Source organism: Oenanthe melanoleuca, chromosome 7 (genome assembly GCF_029582105.1).
Source record: "Oenanthe melanoleuca isolate GR-GAL-2019-014 chromosome 7, OMel1.0, whole genome shotgun sequence".
Classification (NCBI taxonomy): Eukaryota; Metazoa; Chordata; class Aves; order Passeriformes; family Muscicapidae; genus Oenanthe; species Oenanthe melanoleuca.
In genome coordinates, this window is record NC_079341.1 from 18604773 (window position 1) to 18622089 (window position 17317).

The window sequence follows — 17317 nt, forward strand, 5'->3', positions numbered from 1 at the left end:
TATAGGAATCACATCCACAGCTGAACACTATGAACTTCTGCCACCCTTGAACTATATAACTCACGATTTCACTTAAAAGGCGTGTTTCCCAAAACTTCATTTGCCAACAAGGACCAAAACAACACTTGGTACAAGTAGTCCCACTTTTATCCAGCTGAATGACCACAAGCTATAAAAAATCCTGGAATTCTTACCCACACACAAGCCCCATTTTGAGCATTGTTATGAACTACAACTGCTGTTCTTGACATGTTTAAGACAGCACAGCTGATTAAAGAGAATTAAGTCCTAGGCAATGTTATGGTTGGAAAGCTACAAAATACCCACAAAAGTCCTACTAGGACACTCAAGAGAAAACAATTTTAACTGAAATATTTTATACACCTGCAATACTGAGCAGGTTTGACCACTAATTCAATGTGGTCAAACATTGTTTCTCCATGTGATTACTTCTGGTGGAACTTGTAAAATGTCAGATTTTTTTTTTGTTTTTCATACAAAAACTTAACGAAATCAAGCTATACATTAGAGTACAAAAATTGTTTTTCAAGGTTACAATAGTAGACTTCAAAGTAGTTTAAAAGAGAGTTGATTTAATATGGTCCCAAATTTCACAGGTGTCATAAAAAGCATCATTAACATGATACACTTCTGTAATAATTTACACTGATGCATAAGTAAAGAAACAAAATTAATGTTTGATTCATGTACAAAATATGAGTGTTTTGCCAAGTGCTGCAATTCTTAAAAGCACTGTTCATTTTTTCCATTTCTTCTAACATTGTGGTATTCAATTCTCTAAAGAGTCTTAGTGAAACCCATGGGACTATTTATTGCATAAGGTACTGCAATTAAGAGGGAGTAACTATTGAGAAAGAATAACGAGAGTGAAATTGAGTATATTGCCAGCTTTTCTCTTTAAAACATGGACATCTGAACAAACACCAGACTAGTATCTCTTCTTCAATGGATTTCAGTACAGATGAATCAAAAGCTGGCATACAGTTATGCAGAAATTCAAGGACAAACACATTTTGCTGAGCATAGCCCCATCTATTCTTACAACACTGCATTTACAACAGCAAGACATCCTATCCCAGCCCAACCTCAGGGGATCAGTTTTTCTCTGGAAATGGGTTGAAAGCCCTTTGCAAAATGATCCCCCACCTCTGCCAGGGTATAAAAATAAACACCATTTTCAACACAAATGTGTTAATTTAAACAAGTACCATTTTGGGTTTCCCCAAGCATGTGCAATTACTTCATGAGGGAGACAACGATCCCACCTGATCACCAATGCTGGGGAAAACAAAACCCCAAACTGCCAGAATTAATTTGAAATGTTACTCCTCACAATCCTTGGAGGATGATGTGCATTTGCAATTGCAAAGTCTGTGTTAAATAAAGGAGAATTTTTAAGTCACATGAAGCATGAGAAGAAAAGGGTTTTTTAAAAATTTTTCTTGCTATAAATAATAAACATATAAAATATAATAAATATAGAATACATATAATCTTTGCCCTGAATCTGGCCAGACACAGATACAGAACTCTTCAGTCATCTGGGGCACTGGGAATGTGCCTGTAGGGCACTTTGGTAGGACATGAATGTAGTGTTTTCACATCAGCAGGTCATCTGCCATTTCCGAGCTAACCAGAGTAGCTGCCCTGTAGCAAACTCACGTCTGACATTTTCTCAGCAGCTTTGAAGATATTTAAACCACCATAGATCCCACAGCAGGTAAATAGGGATTACAGGTTCAGGATTTTTTTAAAAGCCTTAAAGGCCTGCAAGAATTAACAAGGCTTTCTAAAGACAGCCAAAAAACCCAGAAAAGCCAACAACCGACCAAAAATAAAGCTAATCTAATGAACAGTAGAATCATGTAACTCACGCTTTTTTTAATGTATGGAAAGAAAATGACAGTTTCTTCTAAACCATCAATTTAAGAAACACTAGTCTTAAAATAATTGACAGTTCAAGGTAATGTTAACCAATTATTTTTGCAAAAGGATAAGATTACCCATTCAACAGAACCAGAATCAAAACAAGAGTGGTTGATACAGAGGAATGAAAAAGGGTGTTTTGTACTTCTGCACTTAAAACTGGCACATCTCAAATAAGTGACCATCAGAGGGAAGGACCTGCAAGAGTCTTACCAGGTCCCAAACCCACCAATAACTGGAAAAGTAAGTTTAGATTTTTTTTTTTTCATCTCAATACATTTAATCCCACAAATTAGTGAAACTTTTTTTTTCCTTGCAGTATTTTAAGCACAGAAAGTTTCTCATTTGAGCACGTTTATTTTGTGGCCAACTTCAATACAGAAACCCACTCAGAATTTTTCCTTAGTGGAAATGAGAAAAGCTAAGCCAGAGCATATTTCACACTTTCCTAAAAAAATCTTGGTTAATCACAGCTTAAATCAGTCCCTTTTATCATTCATTTTTATCAAAAGTAGGTCATATTATGGACCAACAGACATGACTAATGGCCTGTTATTACATACCATCCATCCCCTAATTAACAATCTATTTTCTGAGATGATACCTCAGCATGGCACAAAGGATCTGCACAAAATCACCCTGGAGACTGCTCCTACATGACCTTTGCTAACAGATAAAAAATACCATGAAGCAAATAGGCAGGACCTTGGCTATGAAGTCCCCATGTAGCCTGAGAATATGCAGGTTATTTTTAGCCTTTCATATCCACAAAAACATTTGAGTTAATTACTTGTCAATGCACAATGAGAGTCGAGTCTCCTCTTCCTGTGCTGAGGATGCATATATGTAGAGTAATTAGAAAAAACTGAAGTGAATGTTAAGGTGCAGCACATCTCTGAGTCATCCCAAGTATACCTAGAGGATCTCCAGAGGTCCCTTCCCACCACAACCATTCCGTGATAACAAACTCCAGTTAAGGCTCTGATTACATTACATTACATTCAGTATCTGTGAAACAGGTAAAAACTCAACATACTGGCATAGTTCAAGTGGTGCTTGCATAAAAGTCTGCTCATGTTGCTAACACCAGCCAACTGTGAGGTCCAAAAAACCCTAAAAAACAAACAGGCAAACTATTCCTTGCCAATCAAATATGTCCATAAAATCTCCTATCAGTAGACTTACAAATATCAGGGAAGGCAGTTAAAACAGCAAAAATTCCTCTCTGTGCTAAAGATGTACACAAATCTGTTTTGAGGAGTCTGGCTCCTTTTTTGAAAGAGTGATGCAGAGCATATTTTCCCAGCTCATCTACTTTATGCTCACTAAACAGAGATTATTCCAGGGATTTATGATTACAATTGTCTAACTTGTTGGACATTACTTGCTGGTTTTAAACAGAAACAATCTAAATTTGCTCTAAGGATGAGTAAAAGCAGAAGAGGCTTGCTTCTGAGCAGATGCTCAACTGATTTACTGCCACAAAAACAATTACTGAATTTGTTTTGTTATTTTGGTATAGCTAACCTACTTAACTCAGAAGTTACTTGTACAAGCAATAATTAAAACAAAACATACAAAACCCTCCACAAACCCAAAAAATCTTAATAGTGCTAGAACAAATACAGCACATAAACAGAGTTGTCACTTCAGTATAACTCTCCCAGCAGCGGTTTTGGCTTTATGTTTCACAACAGCTTCCATTACAGAGGAGCCAATAGTATACAATGTCTGAAGAACAGGCAGGGGTCTTAATGGAGGAAATCTCATCCAAAATGTATGTACACAGGAAAGTCAACTTCACTGAAAATTTTTGGATGTGTTGAGATACAGGTCAGAACTCCCACAATGAAACCTTTTCAAAGGAAAGAACCTGTCTGCCCAAGCAAATAGCCAAGCACACAACTCTGTATGTCAGTAAGAGCCTTTTCACACAGAGCATCCTAAGAGCAGCTTAGAGAGAAGTGTGAGGGACAGCACAGAGCCAACCCTTCCTGAGGGACCTATTCCAAACCCTGCTGAAATGACTTCAGAATGCACCTGCCTTTCAGCTCAGATGTTCAATGCTTTTCCTCCTCTCCTCTCCTCTCCTCTCCTCTCCTCTCCTCTCCTCTCCTCTCCTCTCCTCTCCTCTCCTCTCCTCTCCTCTCCTCTCCTCTCCTCTCCTCTCCTCTCCTCTCCTCTCCTCTCCTCTCCTCTCCTCTCCTCTCCTCTCCTCTCCTCTCCTCTCCTCTCCTCTCCTCTCCTCTCCATGCATTAGCAGTTATTCCCACACCAGCATCATCATCCTATATGTCACACTAAATTAGAAAAACTAAATGCTATATGGTGCAATCCATCATGTGTTTCCAAAAAACAAAAGCTAAGGTAAAAAGTAGCTGTGTAAAAAAACAGATTTGGTATCTATATTTCAGCTTTCAGACTGACTCATTAGAATAGAGCGAAACCACATAATTTTAAGTAATATAAACGAATTATCCTTATTACTCAATAGCAGTATTAGGAAATGCTTTGTCCTAACAGAGTTATTCTTAAGATACACAACTGATATGACTGACCCATACCTTTCAATCACTGTAAGACTGTTTCACCTTTGCAGTGGATTTCTCACATTTATATTGTCCTGTCTTTTCAACTGAACATCTAAAAACACATTTCCTCATGGTGCAAAGTTTAAAATACTCCCATTTTCTGGAGATTTTGATCCAATAACAAAAACCATGACCAGTGACATTTGGCTTGAGTTACCTTTGCTTACCTGCTAGCTCCCATTACAACCTGCACAGCAGATCCCACTGATCATTGACTCAATTCCAGACCCTGATCCCACACTCTGCTAAACCTCTGTGCCCCACAGTGTTGGAAAATCTATTTAATCCTTTCTCCAGGTTAGTTCATAATGGGACTGACTCATACAGGGGGTGTTTGGCCACCAATATGGGACCACCCCAGCCCGGCCTCTACCAGCAGTGCTCCAGTTGCTTTTCCAGTCAATGTGTTACTATAATACCAGAAAACAAATAAGGCTAGCACTTTGCAAACAGAAGCAGTCCTGTTTTCCAAATATGGAAGCATTTTTTTTTAAATATACGTATGCATAAAGTTATAAGCATTTCAGTTTCTCCTTAAACTCTAAGACTGAAGTCAGGGGGAACTACATGCTCCAGAATAGCAACAAGCACTGCACAAACGTAGACAAAGGTCATAAATAAATATTTTTGCAGCCAGCTGTCTAATGCTTTCTTTCTTTGTAATCTCTAAAAATAAAGTTTAGTCACTCTGTAACTTTCCAAGCACAGATCAGGGAGAGGGAGAAGGAATGGAAGGGGAGATGGACTCCAGTTCCCCCCATCTCTCACACATGGTGCCTTCTCTCAGCTGCCCTCCACCAGCATTGCCAAGAAGGTATGGACAATACAATTCTGAAGGTATCACTCTTACCCTTTCTGCACTAAAATCAGAACACATGAGTCCAAAATTGTAGCCCACTGCTAAAGGTCAGTGAAGACAAAAATATTCTCCCAACTTCTAGAAAGTTGTGGCTTAGGGACTTTTTAGACCAAAAAAGGCATCTTTGCACGTAGCAGTCCCCAAAGAGCTGACCCTTCTCCCCAAGCTGCACTAGTAACTCATTGAGCCTGTGAAAACTTTCCACAGTCTATGGCAGAGCTCTCCAGTGCAAATTCAGACTCTGTGAACCATCCCACTTCCTTTTGAATTCACTGCTGGCCAGTTTTCGTTTTGCTTTTTTATTTCTTGCACTGGGTAAAAAAGAACAATCAATCTCAAAGCATCCTTTGTCTTTCCCGACACTATAGATTTTGTACTCCCCTCTGCCACCTTCTAAAATACAGAACTGATACATGGCTACATTTCAGCAAGTGTGAGACAACCAAAGCAAAGAACCAACCATAAAAAATCTACACATAAAAAACCACATGATCCAAGTGGGATTTAATGCTGGACAGGGAAAAGGGCAGGAAGACAGCACAGAAATAAATGAAAGATTGAGAAATTAATTTTGAAATTGCAGTAGGTTACCTTAATACAATGACACTGTTCTACTCCTCCAGACCCTGCAGCATTACTTTATCTTTTATTTATTTGCATTTATTCATTATCAACTACTGAATATAGTCATCACACTATCTGGAAGTGGCACAAACTTAAGGTCCTGAAACAAAAGCAGACACAATAAAGGATTTAAATATTTGTAAGTTTTCTCTTCATCCTTGTGTGAGTTCAGCTTCTGTACTGCAGGTGGGCTGTCATGGCATATGATAGAGAAAATTTCAATATGTGCCTCAATCTTGCAGGCAAACCACTACTTCTGGTGCAAATCCTATTTCTCTCCCTACCTCAGGAGGTAGGACATGTTTCAGGAACTTTCCTGCTCTGAGTAGAGTACTCACACTAAATCTTTATTCTGCTCCCTTTGAAGAGGGAATAGGTCATGGATACCTCCCTGCAGGATGGTTGTACTTCTGTAAGTACTTGAAATAGAGATGGTTGGTCTGACTTTGAGGTTAAGCTTTGATTCCAAGAGCTAGGTCACAAAATCCTCAAATCTTTTGCAGGAGCTTCAAGAGGAAGCAATTTTCATTCTGGCTGGCAGGTATTAATCACAAAAAATGATCACAATAGTATTCATTTACTGTATTTTCTGTATGTATATGAACACAAATACATATGTACACTGAAACAAGCATACACATATAAAACATATGTAATGGCATATATTTTTATATATTTGTGTATGCCTGCATTTAATATATGTGTGTATATACAATCAAACTTCAGCATAGTGTCTGACTAGTAAAAAACAATAATTAGAGCCTTATTTCTTTCCAGACACTTTACACAAACTCAGAACAAAACACAGTTCCTATCTGATACAAAAACCTAGTTCCTCAGCTACCAATACAAAAAGATAAGAGATAAATGTAGATAAACAGGAAACCTATTCCTAAAAAAGCATACAGCCAAAGAACACAATCATTTTCCCTGTTTTATCCTTAAATTTGTATTACTTAAGAAAATAAGGACTGTTCAAAATTTGCAGACAGAATGAGGCAGGCTGGTTCAACTCATTCCTACCTGCCCAGGTACCACACCGTAAGCTCAGGCAGCCACCTGAGGTGCTTGGGCTTCCTCTCCCTCACTTGTCCCTTTCTGCCACTTTTACTATGGACACAGAAGAAGCACATTCAGGCTTCAAGAAACTGAAGACTATCACTGCACACTACCCCAGAAGAGCATGGAGTTTTCAGCTGGAATAGTGATCTGATCCAATTCACTCTATTAACACTGCATCACTTAACTGAGACACTGGCAAACCTGAAGGTAAACTCCCTAGATGCTCAAGCTAAGTCATCACAGGACTATATTCAGATTCTGCTTTGGAAATCTGATTTCGTATTTCTTACAAAGCATTCTCTTTTGAAAAAAATAGTTTAAAAAACATATTAGGATACTTATAATTCAGAAGATTTATTTTATTTTTTTCCAAAAGAAGTGCTTCAGCAAAAGATCTATTAAAATACCTGTACAAGTGCTCACATCTGAAATCCCAAAAACCAGCTCAGATGGACCTCTTTTGAAAAGTAGTTTCCACCTGCATTGTATGATCATTGAACACAATATGGACTGATCAAAACATTCAACAAAGACAAAAAGCAACTAGGCCTCACTAGCTTCCAGGTCTTCCTGTACTTTTCACCTTTCTAGTCTATTACTGAATATTCTTAAAGCTTTCTTGTTTGATTGCCAGCTCAGCAGGACACTCTTTCAGAAAGGCAGGGAAGCAATCTGGAAGGCAGCTGCAGCTCTGTATGCAGAAGTGCAGAACACCCAACCCTCCAAATGAGTTTACTGACCCTCTGACCCTACCTTGGGAAGTTGGGAAAACTATTGCCTACCAGAGTGCAGGAAATACTACACTGCAGTGTTTGAAACGCAGAGCCTTATGTTTTCTGCCTTCCACACTAAGGCTGTCCCAAAGCAAAACCTGCCATCAGAGGCAAACAATGAGTCTTGCACACAAAAAGCTCAAAACACAGCTGACAGGCATCTCATTGTACTCCTAATGCATGATAAACAATTAGTGATAGGACAAAACAGTGCAAGAACAAATCCCATTAACGAATAATAGGATTTGTTAGCGGATCACCCAAACGACACTTTGGAAACAACTCCCTGGGCTGCTGCAGCCAGAAACCACAGCCAGGGAAGGGAGCCGTGCCACAGGATGCACTGGAGAGCTGCATGCACAGCACCAGCCATCTAGAGGAGCTCTGTGCAACAACAAGGCTGGCCCCCTGGTTTTGACAGTGTTTGAACATGCTGCAGCATGTGTCAAGTGAAAGTAAAGAAATAATCTCATATCTTGGGTATTTCTGAATGATTTACACTTAGGATTCACAAGCAAGTGTATTTTCTACATCAAAACACACAAGAAACTGTTGCAATCATATTTTCTTTTAGCTCATTACAAGATTTTTGTCAGCAACTTAGCACACTACGGTTTCAAATGACACCTGACTACAGGGCACCTGACTAAAACATGGTACCCTAAGAGTATGGTAATATAAACGTCCACCTCTACCAGAAGATGTTGAAGAAAAAAAAGAACTGGGCACTTAAGAAAACCTGACTTGACACTGTAACATTGTCCCCCAGTGGTTGCTAATCGATGCCACAACTAAGTGATGCTAAGATCGTAACAGAAAAAGAGGCTTCTTACTATTCAGAGCTTGAAAGAAAGAAGTAGGATGCCTCATGCTGAAAACTAGACAGAGTACCCATCTGCCCTGGCTGGTCACAAACTACATGTAAGATAATACCTACTCAAAACCTTCAAGTGGCAAGTATTTGTTACTCTTTGTATTCTTGTTTAGGTTGCCATAAGAGTTTGTATCTCCTTTGGATCATTAGAACTGCCTTGCTTATTTATTTGTTTTTAAACACAGCACAGTACATGCTGCTTGGGATGAAAACCAAAACTGGGAATACAAATGAGTTATATCATTATAGAAGATTTTTACACAATTGTAGATCGTCAGTTATATTTTTTTAATGGCAAGAAACATAATTTCTAAGGTTAGTTAACAAATAACTCCTGTTTTAGAGTTTAACTAAGAAGGAAAGAACCTGCCCTTACAACAAGCTCTGATGGCAATGTCTGGGGGCAGTTTGAGCAAAGCAGCAGAGTGCATGCTTGTGAGGGCACAGATGAAGCTCGCCCAACCACCAAAACCCTCCCAGCAGAACATAAGACACAAACACACTGCCTCGTTGGGGATCAGCTCTGCCACAGATCTTCAGAGCTCTTCCCACTGCTCTGGGTACTGCAGTAAGCTGTGCATTCTGGTGTGCATGGACAATTATGAGGCACTTCAGCCAAAAATGCACAAAGCCTATCCAGAATGTTATCTAGTTTGTTCATCTGACAACTCAAATGGAAGCGACAGCCAGTCTCTCACCCAGCTGGGTTAGAGATTAGCCATGTGTAATATTGCTGCATTTGAACTGTGGAGTGCTGTACACTTGGCAAGAGGACAAAGAAAGGAGAAGATGGAATAGGGAGGAGAAATACCCAGGCAGGAGTTACTTCAGGACTCATTTTGAAGTCTTTCCCATGACAGTCTATTTGCACAGGCAAATCCAGATGTTACAAACTTATAGCCCCCATATAAACTTGGCCAGTGTGGTGCCAAGACCCTCACACTCCCCTGTTGCATACAGTCCAAAACACTCAAGATGCATGTCAGTTAAGTATCTGCACAGTGCCTGAACAGCAGCAAGGCTTTGCAAGCACTGAGCACATGGTCAATACCATCTTCACAGAGAATCACAGACCAAACTCTGTCTTCCCTTGAGACCAAATTAGACATGATGTCTACATCCAAGATACATGACCAAGTACCTCAGCTCAGAGCAGGACTGGGAATGTCAGGCCAGCAGACATGATGCCAAAGAAGGATACTCAGAGCAGCTCCTGTGAGCAGACACCTCCCTTCAGCTCCTGGGGCTGAGAGTAATTTTCTTGACATGCGTGTCAGTCATCATCCCCTAGAGAAATGTTACTGACACAGCCTGGCTCCCAAAAAGCATGGCTGCTGACTCCACCAGCTACAGCCAGGCACACAAAGAAAAGCAAAAGTGTTCAGAATACCCTGAACTATGGCACAATCCCGAATTTTCCTTTAGAATAGGAAACAGTGCTGAAATTATTCCATTGCAAGATCAGCTTCTACGTACAGGGATATCCTTCCAGCTTCAGAGAGAAGCCCTTGCAAACCAAAGTGGGGAGGAAGAAGGAGGGCTGATGAGTGGTGCTTCACCAAGGTCACAGCAGTATGTATCCATTCCCAAGCCTAACGCAGGGCAGTATTGTTGATTGACGCACAGGTTGGCTATGGGAGGAGTTCCCATGAAGCCTACAGAACCTCCCCTGGTCCAAGCACCACCTCTGCTGTGCTCTCTCCCCATCACTGCCAGCCCTCCTTGCCAGCTGCAAACTCTCGCCCTTTTCAATAGCGTCTCCAGCTGGCACAAACCAACACAGGAGCCACAGCCAGTGCCATAAGGGAGCAGAGATCACAAGCAAAGAGCAAGAAACTGCAAAGCAGCATAAAGCCATATTCCAGGGCCATTGCCTACTGCACAATGAAAGAGAGCCTCCAGGCAGAGAGAGAGGAAGCCAGGCTGTAACCAGCAAGGATGGGTTTACACAATCTCCTGATACTGTTTCAGCTGTATCTCACTGCAGCTTCAGGAACAGAAGTCAGGTTCCTGGTTTTCAGTTGGTTATGGTTTTCCTGCAGCAGATGCAAGAGGCTCAAGAACCAAACCAGTTATTAAGAAATGCAGAACAGGTAAAAAAATCCCTTGTTGGCCAACACCAGAGCCATGTGTTCAGTTAACCAAGCACTCTAGAAGGAATCTGTAATCAAAAGGAAGAAAAACATTATACATAAACCTATCCAGCAACTGAACATCCCCCTTCAAATGTCTGTTGTAATGTTTATTCAGAGCATCTGGAGGATCAAAGCTCTTGTCAAAGCCTGTCATGAATCCCCATGCTGCTGCAGAATTTAGTACTAATCCCTGGTGCTTCACTGCTAAATAAGGAATGAAAAATAAACAAACAAGCAAACCAAGCAAAGGCCAGGGCAAGTGGTATAAATAGATATAAGAAGGCCAAATTATTAGTTTAGGGATGCTATAAAAAACTTTAAAACAAAAGTCTTTCAGCCTCCTTTAGCTTTGTGTGCAAAGCAGTACCACATAACTCCTATGCAAGGAGTGAGTGTATTTCCCATATGTAGTAATACTGCAGGCAGGACAAAACCCAAGCATGTAATGTCATGCAGAAGATCAAGCAGCAGGGCAGAAAGCAGCAAACCCCACAGCAACCACCAGAAGTAGGTGCCTTCCCTTATTTCCTCACCACACATGCATATTTCATGACACTATATACAACGATGACAAAATTTTACATTTTAACAAACCAAACTGGAACATTCAAAATCAATGCAGCTGTTCATACAGGGAAAAAAAAAAAAAAAAAGCTCTTCTAAAGCAGAAGATTTATAATTGAGTCTGTCTGCACAGCCATGCAGATAGAAAAAACTAGGTCAAATCTTTTGCTAGTCAACCTCACTGCCATTCCTCCCCAGCCCTCCTCCCCTTTAGATTTCAGCAGTTATTGAAGAAATCAATTAGCAGACCTGTCATGCAGGTCTTGAGTTGCTTCTGCCTGGTACATATCGGGGAGGGGGGGGTCATCTGTGCAACTACAGATGGAAGGGGGGAAAATTAAATCATTATAGTGTTTCCTATTCACAAATCCTAATCCTAGAGCACATGTACTCAATGCTGCTAGGGTCCATTAGCAATCAAATAAATGATGCATGTCAGAAAATAGATGTAGAAGGAAAGGGGCAAGAAATGGACAAATATAGGCTAGAAAGAGGCAAAAATAGAAGAATTGCTGTGCTTTCACTTTCACTGTGCTTGCAGCAAAACCATAATAGCATCTGTTGCTTTTAATGACATCTTGCTAGTGTATTTTGTACAGTTTCATGGTGAACAGTTTTAGAAATCTCATAAATATCTCCATTTTGACACTAGAGAGTTCAAAGAGAAACTATAATACCAGGTTTATATCTACTCATCACCCTCTGTATGTTTAAACAATTCTTGTCTGGAGAAAAGGACTCACACATGGGAATTCATATATTTACTGTCACAAAGGCACTAAGCAGGTTTTTAAGTCTTCAGCAAATGTAGGGACCAAGTCAGTACAATTTCAGCTTACTCATTTTTATTAATTTCTCTCCTGTAACAGAGACAGAAGAGACCCTATTTCACTACCATAAAAGAAAGCCATTCTGTATCAGGCAAATACTAAAATTACTCTTGAACCCTATTTCCACCACATGCAATATGCTACCTGACAAGTTCTTGCAAGAAGGCGAAGAAATCAACTTCCTGACTTACTGCAGTGATGGCCAACCTAACTGGTTTGGCAAGCCACATACCACAACCTCCATACCAGTGCCACAGGGCCACAGGACATTGACTGACAGCTGAAGGCCAGCGTGGACCAGCCCCAACTCTTACTGGCAAGAAATTCCTCTAACCATGTGGTGACAGCAGCCTTGTGTGCTGCTGCTGTTGCTCCCTTCCATGTGATGAGGATGGGACAGCAGCCAAGGGACTCCCCTTGTGGGAAAGCAAGTGCTGTGGGCAGAGGGGAGGGTGCTGCTGTTACCCAGGAGTGCCTCACTCTGTGGCTTTGATGAAAAAAAATTACTCTTGTGGGATGTGACATGCAGATCTGGGTGGCAAAATTCACAACCAGTCTTGAGCCATTTTAGTTCAAATCAATGGAATCATAATTTCACTTTCCACACGGGTACTATGCAGAATTTCTATTGAGCTGCTAAAACCTTTTTCTCTCACCAGGAAACCCAGGACTATCATAGACCACCCAGAAAAGCCATTTGGAGCACAGTATACAGCTGAGTAGCAGACTACACAGATTGCAACCTAAATTCTAGAAGGTGCACAGGGAGCCTTTGTCTTGATCTTTTTTTTTTTTTTTACTTTTACCATTCCTGCCTTTGGCTAAATTCCTTTGAAGCTAAGGCTACGCTACACGTAACTCATCTAAACCAGCCCCATGTAGCCCTTGTTTCTGAGTAGTATCTTATCTACAGCAGTTACAGCTGAATTTTCATTGTCTTGAATAATTTTTCACCCTTAACTCAGAAAGCCATAAACAATTATTGCCCAGTACCTTAGATAAACAACTACCGAAATCCTAAGGAAAACGTTTGGGCTGTCTTTTTTGGGCTGATTGATTCATGCTTGTTTCATTAGGTTTTTTGACAGTGACACATTTATAGGGGAGAAGCATTTTGGATCTGAACCCAGAAAGACATTAGGAATTTGAAATCTCTGTTGAATGTATACTGGATCAGAAGACAAGCAAAGAAATGGCAGTGATGGAATTGTTGAGGTAGATATAAGGAGACAGCAATGTAAGTTAGAAATAACAAGCATTTGTAAGAGAATTGTGAAACAAAATATTCTGGAACCACTACATTGTCAGGTAGCAACATTTGGTGTATTTACTCAGTTTTGAAGCCTGTACTTTAATGCTCAGTATTTCTCCTTGAGCTGTGCTCATGCATAATGGTCTAAAACAGATCTTTTGCTTCTAGAAAAATGCAAAGCTCATTTTGTGTAATTTTGTCATTTGTGGTAAGATAGTATGACTGTATTTACCTAAAATATACTTCCTTCATTTATCTTTCATTTTAAATACTGTCCCAGAATGAGAAACACTGAGATTCAAAAGGTGCTTTTTCACTATCCTATTCAATTGATAAATTCTAAAATAACTTGAGAAACTTCATTTTCATGAGTATGGTTTCTTGTTCCACAAATCAATCAGAAACTGGTGCTTCTGTTTAACGATATCTAGCACATCAACAATGTCAGCTAGGTTTGCTTCCTATATGATGCCAAGTTTATTGTTACTTCTAAAATACTGGCTGAAATTACAAAAATTACTTTTTCCTTAATTTATTAAAAAAGCTGCTCAAACTAATCTTTTATAGAATTTAACAATAGCTCTCAAGAACATTCATATTTTAAGTAAAGAAAGTGAATTTTTTCAACTGTTTAAATGCCTTCTGTTAGATCATTAATATATCTTATGACTGATAGTCTACTGAAAAACAAAGATGTCCTTTAAGAAATAAGTGTTTCTCAATAAGAAAATAATTTTGCAGATTTTTTTTTCCCTAAGCCTGTTATTGGGAAAGTATCTATGAGTCTTTCAGAGAACAGCTCTTGTCCTTTATTGGGTTCTTGCCACAATGAACATCTGCTCAGTCTATAAATTAATTGCTGAAAACATCTTGTGCTTCTAGAAGATCCAGGCAATCATAACTGTTCTGGGTTACTAGAGAACATTACCATTTTTCTCACACACACAGGCACACATCCCCCCTTACAGCACACCATATAACAAGAACCATTATTTGGCATTATTCTTAATGTCATAAAAGAAACTTTTAGTGCTAATCAAGTCATGAGAGTAGCACACTAGTAGGTTCCCCAGATGATTTAAGCAGTACTTTTGTACTGTGATAGCTTAAGAACATGAAGGATGCCTTGCCTAGTTGATCAGAAATGTTCTTTATCTTAAAATCAAGAATCCTTTTATCAGTCCTGGTCTGCCAACAGCAGAGTTTGTCAGGCAGTTGCAATGGGCAAAGAAAAATCCACTTTAGACAACTCATTGCAATATTATAATATATATATATATATAATAACAATATTTCTCTTTCTCAAAAGGCCCACCAGCCTCAAATTTCACCTACTCGCTCCATGCTCAAAGTCTTCTATTGTTCTTGGCTGTATCGAGGTTTGTCACCTCAGCTGTAACTCCTCCGTTCTTGGAACTCTTTCAGACCAGTTTCTGATCTCACTGACCATCCAGGTCATTCACCAGGATTCTAGTGAATGACAAAGTTCCAATCTATCACGAAGATCTTCCAGAAATAACAGCACCTACATTTTCCAACCAAACCTAGAAGGTTATTATTGACTTAATTTGGAAAGAGAAGAAAGGGTGCTGTCCCTCCCAAATAAGAGATTTCTAGATGTCAGCAGAGGAGATAAATAAATACCAGTCCATAATCATTTTGCTGGCATCTCCGAGTTATCACCTGTCTTCATTAAAGATTTTGCAAGAAGGCCGGGGTGGTGCCTGGGCATGCTACACCTTCCCACGTGGGACAGGACTGCAACTATACAAACATTACAGCTTTCTTAGTGCCAAAAAAGAGTAAAATTTGAATTCTTCTGAAGAATTTTCAGGTCTGCTTCATGAAAAACTTGAGGAAGACAAGAAATGTACACATCAAGCCATCAAGCCTCTTCCTTGCTTAGGATATATGTGTTCTCATATATCTTTGAAAGTAGAAGTGTATCTGAAGGGAATAGTTGCAAACACATTGTTTCTGGTGACACAAACAAACGGGCATGCCTGGTTACACCACATTCCGCCCAAGTGCACAGACTTACACCACAGTCATGTTTTCCCCACACACAATGTATCCTTAGTCCCACTCCCCTCTCCCACACTCCAGAAAACACCTGTGTGCTCCTTCCAATTTTACTTCTCTGCCCCATTCCCACCTCTGGTCCTCACTCTTCCATTCACGATTTTTACCTAGCAAGTACAGGAAGAGTTTGGTGAGTAATTAGTTCTCAAAACTTTAAATTCCAAGTAAGCAACAGAAGTGTCAAGATACTGAAGAGCAGCAGATTGTCACACCACAAATCATGTGGTTGCTGCACTGCATCTCCACAAAAATTATCTACATTACTCACACTCATGAGGGGGTTGACTTGTCGTGATCTGTCATCCGAGATGCAAATATTTATTGATGGCACAGAAGTATTCCAACTTCTGCTTTTATTACTCATTCTTTTAACACTGTTAATAGGCTTTGGAATGCCAAATTCACTGAACTTGTTCTGCAGGCAGGACTAAAACTTATATTTTATCATTATTTTGTTTATGCTATAAATAATCCAGGTGCAGAACCAGAATCTATACCTAGAACTGCAAACTGAAAGCTGAAGCACACTCCACTAGTGTGCTACTGTCATAAATAAAGCCTAAGAGTGAAAAGTCCTTCATTAAAATCACAACAATTACAAGCGTATAACTTTGTTAAGTACTTTTTATTTTGTGTCCTAGATATCATTCAGGTTAAAAGCATTATTAAAATCCATATTTTTAATGAGCTAGAAAATTTATTTCTTTCAAGCCAAATAAAAGGACACATCTCTTTGGTACAGAGCACTGCCACACACAGCAGCCCTCCTCGGCTCCCAGGTTCTCATGCCAAGCATTATCCCATGCTTAATGCAGAACTGCATCAGCATTTCCTTCTGCTGGTTTTCCATTTTAACACAGCCTTGTTAGATACAGGCAGGGATGCAGCCATCGTATTATTGTTCAGACCTTTCTCAACTGTTCATATGCATTAAGTTCACTTTATAGACCTGCATCAGAAAATACCCTTTCAAAACCAGCAAATAATTAACTCCATTATTACTATTGTTGCTATTACTATGCTTTCAATACCGTTTTTGAGGTAAGAAATGAGAAAAGAAAATGTGTATGAGTTTCCTGGGCACACTGTAAATGGACAGTAAAGCAAGGTGATACCATTAAAATTAAGATAGTCTGACAGCTTGCATTTTGCTACCATGAAGAGTTTCTTTTCTTTCTCTTAAACAATAAACTAGAAAATTTCCAGGCAAGACAACATTCAAGAAGGTGTTAAGTAAAAAATGTTAACTCTTCGGTGGCTGTTAGAGCTTAGAGTTGTAAGTGCTTATTTTCAAGATCTGAGTTCTCCAAAACAGATTTCTGGTAAAGATTCCCACAAGCCCTGCATGTTTTGTAGTTAATTTCATCTTATTCCATATCTGCCCTTGTCAAATCAGGAATGGGACTGATTAATGGTACTCCTCTAGAAGTGGAGGCTTCATACAGTTGAGAGCCACTGCCAATCACTGAGACCTTATACAGGTAAGTCTTATTTAAGAGAGGGGGAGAAAATTATCCCATCAAACTGCAATGTGAAGGTGAAATTTTTCATCTTCCTGCTTCTGCTCTATCCTCACATACTCCAGACACATTCTGAAATTATTCTAGGACAGAAGCCAACTGCACCTGTAAGACTAGAGTAAACTGTCCAAGGGGAAAAGAGCTTAGGAGTTCAGCAGGATGGCTCACTCTGCATTAAGTTCTAAAAACTACTTGTTATCTGTG

At 39.6% G+C, this 17317-nt stretch overlaps 1 protein-coding gene across 2 annotated transcripts in view; it reads right to left on the reverse strand.

Annotated features, from left to right (window-relative positions):
- CERS6 (ceramide synthase 6) overlaps positions 1-17317 on the reverse strand; it is an 89779-nt gene that overhangs the window by 59452 nt on the left and 13010 nt on the right. The window lies entirely within an intron of this gene.